Genomic DNA, 10,527 nt, shown 5'->3' with positions numbered 1-10,527 from the left:
ACTGTAAAAATGTGTTATTGGGCAGGAGACAATAACAGCCTCTGTTATTACTTGGATGAAAGACCTGGAAGTGGATGTTTAAATCAGCATTAACCCCCCAAAACGTGACATTTTGCAGTTTAACAATCCGTAAAGTGGTTCTAAAGGCAGAAATGTTTACCTTAATGCATTCTATGCATTAAGGTAAAAAGAAACCTTCTGGGTGCAGCTCCCCCCTCATACGTACCAGAGCCCCATCTCAATCAAGCAATGTGCATGAGAGCTGTGGCTCTCCCAGGTCTCTCTCTCCTCATTGGCTCACACAGCAGAAGGAGCCATTGGCTCCTGCTGTTGTCAATCATATCCAGTGAGCCAATAAGGAGAGAGTGCGGGCAGGGCCAAATCACGCTCTGTGTGTAAATAGACAATGTCTATTCACAGGACTGCGGCTTGGGAGCGAGCCTGCTCAAGTGCTGCTATAGCAAGAGGCTTGCTATTGGTGGCACTCAGCAGGGGGAAGGAGCCAGGACCGCCGCGCAGGGGAGCCAAAAAGAAGAGGACCTGGGCTGCTCTGTGCAAAACCAGAGCAGGTAAGTATAACATGTTTATTTTTTTAATTACTCATTTTTTTTCTTTATTTTCACTCAGTGATCCAACCACTAACACACCACCTGTCTTAAACTTGGCTGGTTCAGAAGGGACGGACAAATTTTGATCCATGTATGGGCAATGAGGTTGTACAGAAACCAATCTACCTGTTGACGTCTGTACAACCACCCTGTTGTGTTTTCCCGACTCAATCAGCATCGCTGGATATAGCTGGCAGCACTAATCAATGTATTCTGACAGCGGGGAAGTCTCCCGGCTGTCAGAACACAATAACTCAGCAGGGAGCATTCCCCTTATCCACATAGAATGTGTGGATGAGGGAATTGAGTCATTTTTTTTCGTTCAATCTGCAGGTTGAAAAAAAAAACAAAAAACTGATTCATGCATGGGCTGCCTTAGAGTGTTTCAGTTATGGATGGAGGAGCAACAGAGACATCTTTGGACAGCAGGATTGTCAATTTTATAACAAAACTCTAGCTAACACTTTTTTAAACAGTGATAGATCCTCTATAAATAAAGAAAATAAATAACAACTGATCATTGTAAGCACCCGTCAGTATTACACAGTTTGTCTCAACCCTCTAACTGCTACTTTTGCTAGACAGCTTGGTCTGTTAAAGGAAGTTGAAAAAACAGCACTTTTTAACTGGATCAAATGGTGAAATTAAAGGAAAAAAAGCCTAAAAAGAGGAAACTAAAGCAGCCACCACGCTTAAGGATTTGGAAGCTACAATTTAGTAAATTTTTGTTCTTGGCATTAATACCTACTAACTGGCACATTTGTCTAGTTCTACAAACAATGCCGTCAGGTAATGCTATTAGTATTCATTGGCATTTTCTGTGTTTTTTTTTTTTTTTTTTATTCACCAAACATGATATTCCTGGAATGGCTGTGAAGTCCTCCCAGGTGTTCTCATTCATGAACAGATTATCTGTTTTCTTACTGCAAATTAGCATCAAATTCTATTTCAGATGCACGGTTTCATCAGAGGCAAAGCTACACTATCGAGCAGCCTGCGCTTTCTTCATACAGTTAATAAATCAGGTTATTATTATTCTCATAGAGATCTGATATTTGGCCACAAAAATCACCCAGCAAGACTAGATGGAGCACACCAGACTGTTGGGCCCCATGCCAGTCACATGATTTTCTATGGGTCTGTTAGGTCTTTGGGTTCAGAACCTTAAACTACAGTTGGCCATAGAAAGGATATATTTTTTAATGAATATAAGAAAGATATAAAAAAACTCATAATATGAGTGTAAGGGTAGCAATTTCACTCACATATTTCTGAGTAGAACAAATTGTTGAATCTACAGAGAAGCCTTGCATTTTTTAAGGCCTCTTGCACACGGTACTGATGTTTGAGCACCAGCATTTCTGGCCATTTGCTTTGCATGTATTTGTGTGTATGTTAATGCGTGTATGCGCATTCTCGCACACAATACATTCCTGGGCAATTTCCATTGATATTTATGCTCATATGCTTGCAAATGCAAAAATTACTGACCAGGAACACAATTTTTTCTATTTTTTTTTTATTCAATTAAAAAAAATCCTGTATTGAGCTTTTTCAAGCTGCAGCGTGCAAGACGCCAAAGTTTCTGTTATTCAAACCTGATGCTACCAAATCCTGCATGTATGGGGCCACAGGGGATTAGAGAAAATAAAAAGTAATTTCACTTTTGTTGAAAAAAAAGTTCTTCGCTAGGTCATCAATCTATATTGTAAGGATTTCAGCAAACTTTGTTGCAGAGCCCTACCAGAAGAAATAGCTGTTTGTTTGTTTGTCTGTGTCCGTGTGCAGAGTGAATCTGTATGGGAGTGGTTTCATAATTATCAATCAGCTGCTGCATATGCAGGGCTAGGAAAATTGCAGGGTCTGCATCCTTTAAGCCGGTTTCACACTGATGTAGTGCTACACATCGCATGTGATTCGCGCAGGAACCGCACTACGCTCCTATGCAAATCACATGCGAAATCTGTGTGGTGCAATTTGAACCATACATACGTTTTGGATGGCTCAAATCGCACCACTTCCACTCCAAAAAAGTGCAGGACCTTTTTTTTTCGCACCAGAATCGTATTACATGTGTTTTCACACTGATGCGATCTGATTCTGCACATCGCACAGTGTTTTGCGAACCGATTTCGGGGTTAACTTAAAATACACACCAGCAGTGGTTCGCATGAACGGGTGCAATTATGATGCGGTGTGGAAATCGCACAGAAACCGGTGTGAATTCTGCACCACATCTGTGTGAACCCGGGCTTAGACATGATTTCTCACCAAAAATTACATTTTGTTGCCGAGGATGGCAAAAATCTAACTTGTATCTTAGTGCAGACTTCTGGAAAAATCAGTGAACCAATCATGCAAGCAGGAAATTACATTTCTGGGGGGGAGGGGCGTTCTGTACACCATTAGTGTACAGAATACCTGCAGGTAGACATATTGCATTACATTTTACAGAAAATGACAGTGCTACAGATTGAAAAGGAAAGGTGATTTTTAATAATATTCAGTTACAACATGTATGTGAAAATCAGGAGATTTTTTGACAAAGATTAACATTTGGACATGCATTGGAGTCTGCTGAATTACAGGTTTTAATAGGGATGCTCTTTGTCTATTGTGGTGGATAATGGGGTTAGCAGTGACAGTGCTGGTGACAGGCCTCCAGGGGTTTAGAATATAGTAATATACCACATGTAGGACTACTGTTTAAGGCTTGTGTCAGGGATTCTATCGCCGTGCAGTGGTGCGACGGCGACGGATCCCCTCGAGTAGCGGCGGTGCGAGTGCGCAGGTGCAGGAGTGCGGAAAGCTCGTGCATGCGCAGTAAGCACCCACGTCACGTCAGGCGGGCTATTTAAACCTGCTTCAATGTAGAATCACTGCCTTCTGGTCTAGATACGTTCCTGTACACATTTCTTGATTCTGATCCTGATACCTGCACTCTATACCCGCCTAAGAAAGAACTCCGCCTGCACCGACCCCGGCTATCCCTGACCACTCTCCTGCCTGCCTCTGTACTTATCTGCCCGCTTGTTACCGACCCGGCCTGCCTGACTCTGCTGTATGATTCTGTCTGCACCTGCACCTGACCTGCATCTTGCCAGCGATCATACTTGCCTGCTGCTGCACCTACGTTCCTGCAACTGCACCTGGCTTGTGTCCGGATCTCCTGGGTTCCCAGCTACCTACTGACAGCTGCAAGATCTACACGGCACTCCTGCCCCTCCTGGCTCTGCACCCTTGTTCCCACTTTCAGGGGCTCCGAGCGGGAGTTGTAAGAGGATGCCTTCTTTCCATTTCAGGCTCCCCAATCCGGTACGTGATAGTCACATTGTACCCTGCCTCCGCTAGCGGTCTCCTCTACCTCAGCTGGGTGTACCTGGGGGCTGTGACCTGGTCCCAGCCTGCTCCAAGTCCATCCCCACCATCAGGGGCTCTGGTGAACAAGCAGACTGGGGCTTAGACCCCGCGCCCTGGGGAACCCTAAGCTTTGGGTCTAGAGAGCTACCCGCCATAGTCGTGACAGTACCAGAAGGCCATGTCGGAGCCTGAGAGAGGGGCCTCTCCTCTGGAAGAAATTTGCCAGCACATTGCGGCATTAACACAAGCCGTCAAAGGCTTGCAAGAGGGGTACAACTGCCTGGAGGATCGTCTTCAGGCCCAATCTCCACCGGCTTCTGCCGCTAGCATCTTAGCTCCATCCCCTCCAACTGCCGCTCCAGGAGCCGTGGCAAGTCCCACTGTGATGATGTTGCCTCCTGAGCCTCGGGTACCCACGCCTGAGAGATTTTCTGGCGATCGCTACAAATTCAGAGCCTTCAAAAACGCATGCGAGTTGTATTTCGCGTTGCAACGTCGCACCTTCTCTCTCGAAGCAACCAAAGTGGGATTTGTGATCTCCCTTCTCCAGAGTGAACCACAGGCATGGGCCCATCATTTAATGGAGAAGGCGGATGCCCAACTGCCTTTCTTAAAAAGGTTCTTTGAAGCGATGGCTTTTTGATGACCCTCAGCGAGCTGCATCTGCGGAAGCTGCCTTACACTCTCTCCAGCAAGGTCACAGGGCGGCAGAGGACTATGTAACCAATTTCAGGCGCTGGAGTGCTGATACTAGTTGGAATGACACCTCCCTACGTTACCAATTTCGCTCGGGCCTGGCCGAACACATGAAAGACGAGTTAGCTCGAGTTGGGGTACCAAACACTTTGGAAGAACCTATTAAGCTGACCATCCAGATTGACCGCCGACTCCAGGAACGTAAGGCTGGAGAGGGACACAGGTCAAGTTCCCCCCACATGGATGCTGCCTAGGGTACCTCCTCCAACAAGCATGACATCCACCAGCTCCGCCACACCCAGTTCTGACGGGTCCGAGCCTATGCAAATTGGGTTACTCCGTACCACCCTCACTCCGGAAGAACGGCAACGCCGCCGACAGGGCAACTTATGTCTCTACTGTGGGGAACCCGGGCACTATGTGTGAAACTGCCCTGCAAAATTAAGTAAGTCTCTGTCCACCCTGCCTGCCAAAATGCCTGTTGTCAACTCTGCTCAGCTTACCGTCTCCATTTCATTTCAGCTTTCAGGAAGAACACTACCAGTAACTGCAATTATTGACTCTGGAGCCTGCAGTTTTTTCATTGATATAACTTTTGTTCAGCAACATCAGATACCTTTACCACAGAGACTGACAGTATTTCTGGCTGACGGATCCAATATTAAATCTGGGGCAGTCACACAAGAAACAATTCCACTTCCCCTGATAATATCTCCATCTGGGCACAAAGAACTATTACGCCTAGATGTCATTTCATCACCACTATTCCCTGTTATCCTGGGAATTCCATGGCTACAGGCCCATAACCCTGGCATAAATTGGGTATCCGGTAAAGTGGACTTTGAATCGGCCTACTGCCGTGAGCACTGCTTCCCCCAAGTTCCTGCTCCGTCCGGGCCTCTGCTGTGCATGGAAAACGATACCAAAGTAGGCCAGCTAGTTCCAGCAGCATACCACGACTTCCTAGACGTCTTCAGCAAACATGGTGCAGACAGCCTTCCACCTCACAGGCCTTACGATTGCCCGATAGAGCTACTACCTGGAGCTGAGATCCCCTTTGGACGGATTTTCCCGCTATCTGAGCGTGAGTTGGAGGCACTAAAGAATTACATCAATGATAATCTCAAGAAGGGGTTCATCCGGCCCTCTACTTCTCCAGCTGGGGCAGGAATCTTTTTCGTCGAAAAAGAAAGACCATTCCCTCCGTCCATGTGTGGACTACCGGGAATTAAACAATATTGCAGTGAAGAATAGGTATCCTCTGCCGCTAATCCCGGAACTCTTCCAGAGGCTCAGAGCAGCAACCATTTTCACTAAACTGGACTTGAGGGGGGCTTACAACCTCGTAAGAATCAGGGAAGGGGACGAGTGGAAGACAGCCTTCCGTACCAGATTTGGGCATTATGAATATTTAGTCATGCCCTTCGGGCTGTGCAATGCTCCAGCAACCTTCCAGCATCTGGTGAACGACATCTTCAGGGATTTTCTAGACATCTTCGTGATCGTATATCTCGATGACATTCTGATCTTTTCTGCTTCCATCGAGCTTCACCGGGGTCATGTGCAAAAGGTCCTCAGTCGCCTCCATCTACATGGACTTTATGCCAAGCCAGAAAAATGCGAGTTCAAACACCAAAGCATTCAGTTCCTGGGACTAATTATATCCAAGGAAGGCTTCAAGATGGACCCTCAGAAAGTTTCCGCTATACTGGAATGGCCTGCACCAGCTGAAAAGAAGGGAGTTCAGTGCTTCATAGGCTTTGCCAATTTTTATAGAAGGTTTATCAGAGGATTCTCGGTCATCATTACGCCGATCACGCAACTGACCAAACAGGGAGTCCGATTTCATTGGCCACCGGAAGCTCAAGATGCCTTCGAAACTTTAAAAAAGCTCTTTACTTCAGCACCCATACTAAGTCATCCAGACCCAGTACTACCCTTTGTGGTAGAAGTAGATGTTTCAGAAAGTGCTATTGGGGCCGTCCTCTCACAGCGACAGGGCTTAAAACTTCTGCTTCACCCTGTTGCTTTCTTTTCCAGGAAATTATCTCCGGCAGAAAAGAATTATGATGTTGGGGATCGGGAATTACTGGCCATCAAATCCGCTTTGGAAGAATGGAGATATCTGTTGGAAGGTGCAGCACATCCCATCCTAATCTACACGAATCATAAGAATCTGGAGTACCTAAAGACGGCAAGACGTCTAAAACCTCAACAAGCCAGGTGGGCGCTTTTCTTCTCTCGATTCAGCTTTCATATCGCCTATAGGCCAGGCTCCAAGAATGTCAAACCAGATGCCCTGTCCAGAATGTTTGACGATCCAAAAGATCCTCCTAGCCCGGATACAGTACTCTCTGCAGGTAATTTCTGCCTCTTACAAGCTGATCTTCTTTCACAGATTCAGCAGGCATCTTCTGGGGCTCCTTCTCCTCCAGGACTAACCCTGTCTTCCAGAGAAGGATTACTGTGGTCAGGAGACCGAATTTTTGCACCCGAAGTCACCCGACTGACAATTATGAAGCTCTGTCATGACCATCCGCTGGCAGGACACTTCGGGGTCCACAAGACCCTGGACTTAGTACATCTGTTCTGGTGGCCTGAGTGGGAGAAGGATTGCAAGGCCTACGTGAGCTCCTGCCCCACATGCATCCGGAATAAGGGCAGTCACAGCAAGGCCTGGGGATTATTGAGGCGTCTACCAGTTCCTGACAGTCCCTGGAAGATATCGATGGATTTCATCGTGGAACTACCCCCATCTGAAGTATACTCCGCCATCTGTGTATAGTAGACAGATTCTCCAAGATGGCCCACTTCATTGCCTTGAAAGGAGTACCATCCGCAGTGGAAACAGCCCAAGTCTTCATTAAAGAAGTGGTGAGGCTCCATGGTGTTCCAGGAAACATTATTTCAGATCGAAGGGTGCAGTTCACCTCAAAATTCTGGAGAGCCCTTTGTGAGAAATTGAGAATGAGATTCTCGCTCTCTTCTGCCTATCACCCCAAGACAAACGGCCAGACAGAGAGAACCAATCAAACCTTGGAGCAATATATTCGATGTTTTACATCCTTCTCTCAGGATGACTGGGTATCACTTTTACCCTTGGCAGAATTCGCCTATAATAACTCAAGACACTCGGCCACAAGACAATCTCCCTTCTTTTCAAATTATGGATACCACCCTGCATCTATTTCCAATTCAATACCAGAATCAGCAGTCCCAGCAGTCCAGGATATCTCTGAATTCCTACAGCGAAATAATAAAATCCTATAGGAAACAATCTTAAAGGCTCAGCTGGACACCAAGAAGTTCTTTGATAGGAAGAGGAAAGGAGAACTGATCCTGGAACCGGGACAAGAGGTATGGCTGTCAACAACCAACCTAAGATTAACCTGTCCCTTGAAAAAGCTAGGCCCAAAATTCGTGGGTCGTTTTCCCGTAAAGAGGAGAATCAATGATGTAGCATATGAACTCATATTACCAGATTCCCTGAAGATTCATACCGTATTCCATGTGTCGCTTCTCAAGACTGCACCCTCTAAACCCTTTCCAGGTTGGGAATTGGGGCCACCTGAACCAGTAATCGTCGACAGCGAAGAGAAATACAATGTTGAGACCATTATTAACTGCAGGAAGAGGAGGAACCAACTCCAATACTTGATTAAATGGAAAGGGTATGGCCCTGAAGATAATTCTTGGGAGCCGGAATCTAACATCCATGCCAAAGAGTTGATCGAAGCATTTAAACGCAGGCATCCAGAAAAAGATGGCCCAGTTGGGCATCCGGAGGCTGCCCTTAGAGAGGGGACACTGTCAGGGATGGATGGCGATGGATCCCCCAGAGTAGCGGTGGTGCGGGAGCGCGAAAAGCTCCCACATGCGCATTAAGCACCCACGTCACGTCAGGCCGGCTATTTAAACCTGCTTCAATGTAGAATCACTGCCTTCTGGTCTAGATACGTTCTTGTACACATTTTTTGATTCTGATCCTGACACCTGCACTCTGTATACCCGCCTAAGAAAGAACTCCGCCTGCACCGACCCCGGCTATCCCTGACCACTCTCCTGCCTGCTCCTCTTGTACTTATCTGCCCGCTTGTTACCGACCCGGCCTGCCTGGCTCTGCTGTATGATTCTGTCTGCACCTGACGTGCATCTTGCCAGCGATCATACTTGCCTGCTGCTGCACCTAAGTTCCTGCAACCGCACCTGGCTTGCTCCTGGGTTCCCAGCTACCTACTGACAGCTGCAAGATCTACACGGCACTCCTGCCCCTCCTGGCTGTGCACCCTTGTTCCCACTTTCAGGGGCTTCGAGCGGGAGTTGTAAGAGGACGCCTTCTCTCCATTTCAGGCTCCCCAATCCAGTACGTGATAGTCACATTGTACCCTGCTTCCGCTAGCGGTCTCCTCTACCTCAGCTGGGTGTACCTGGGGGCCGCGACCTGGTCCCAGCCTGCTCCAAGTCCATCCCCACCATCAGGGGCTCTGGTGAACAAGCAGACTGGGGCTTAGACCCTGCGCCCTGGGGAAGCCTAAGCTGTGGGTCTATAGAGCTACCCACCATAGTCGTGACAGCTTCTGTAGTTAGAAGTCACAGTAATAGCCAGCTAAGTTGGACAAATGATTGTAATAAATCCACATATCAGTGGGGAGGAGTGGACACTGATCCCTTTTCAGCTGAGCTGTCATCTATCTTTGTTCCCTTCCCTTGCTACCGGCACTGTTGTATAATGTGTCCTCTGCAACTTCCTGCACCCATCCTCTATAGCTGTCGTCTTCATTGATGATGTACTGTATAGTATGTCCTGTGCTGACCGAGAGCTGTAACACTGTCATCTCTGCTCTCAGTCAGCTAATAGAGAAGTTTAGAACTGGGGAGCCTGAGATCTGGAAAGAAGGCTGACTATTCAGAAACTCTGAGCCAAAGCTAGAAGTTCCCAGCTATACCTCACGCTACATAGCTGTTTTTTTTTTTTATCTTGAAATCCCGTGGTATAGTGAGTGCACTCACGAGCCAATAGGTCACCAGTATTCCCTCTTCCGAAAACTGATAAGAACAAATACTACACTTGATCTTAGCCAAAAGGCCGAGAAGCGATTTGGTAAATCTAAAGGAGATGGCCAGTGTTGGGCACTGGCAAGAATCGGTAGATTTTTGCCAGTAGTTGTAAATGCCAGTTGCACACATTGGGAGAGATTTACTAAAACTGGAGCACTCAGAATCTGATGTAGCTGTGCATGGCAGCCAATTAGCTTTTAACTTCAGCCTGTTCACGGTTTGACAAGAAAAAACTGGAAGCTGATGGTTTCTGTGCAAAGCTGCACCAGATTTTGCAGTCTCCAGTTTTAGTAAATTAACTTTGCTGTGTGCAACCAGCAGCAGCTGTCAGAAGTGGTTATCAGGTTTGTACAACCCAATGGTCTGCACTGCTGCTGTTTACATGTGTAGCACTACCCCCAAAAGAGTCGCTGGATTTCAGGCCTTTTCCCCCACACAGCACCCACAGCCAGGCAAGAGGAATTTTCCCACACTCCAAACTGCTCTAGAAAGCAATTTAGGTGTTTTGGTTTTGTTCTATTTTTGGGGAGAACATGGATGGAGATGGAGTCCTACACTGCACTCAAGCTGCCCCCTAGATCCCAGACGTGTGGAATTCCACTTCACTGTACCCTTCTCTATGGCTTTGGGTATGTTGGCTGGTAGGTACTCAGTGCTCCTAAATGGCTCTTTGAATCCAGAGAGCTGCCGGATGGGCCTTGCTGCTGTACAGGCTGATTCTGGCTTGGAGTCCCCAGCTAAGCCTAGCTGGAACTATGACTGAGTGATGTCTTGGAACTGTCTTCTCCTCTGTCTCTCTCTTTCT

At 47.1% G+C, this 10,527-nt stretch overlaps 1 pseudogene; it reads right to left on the bottom strand.

Annotated features, from left to right (window-relative positions):
• Nucleotides 1–9,659: 9,659 nt before the first annotated feature.
• LOC149468432 (U2 spliceosomal RNA) lies at nt 9,660–9,762 on the bottom strand (annotated as a pseudogene).
• Between the last annotated feature and the right edge of the window lie 765 nt (nt 9,763–10,527).

The sequence above is a fragment of the Staurois parvus genome, unplaced genomic scaffold, assembly GCF_062004578.1.
Source record: "Staurois parvus isolate SC_StPar_1 unplaced genomic scaffold, SC_StPar_1.0 ptg000087l, whole genome shotgun sequence".
NCBI lineage: Eukaryota > Metazoa > Chordata > Amphibia > Anura > Ranidae > Staurois > Staurois parvus.
This window is presented reverse-complemented; position numbering and strand designations above follow the sequence as displayed.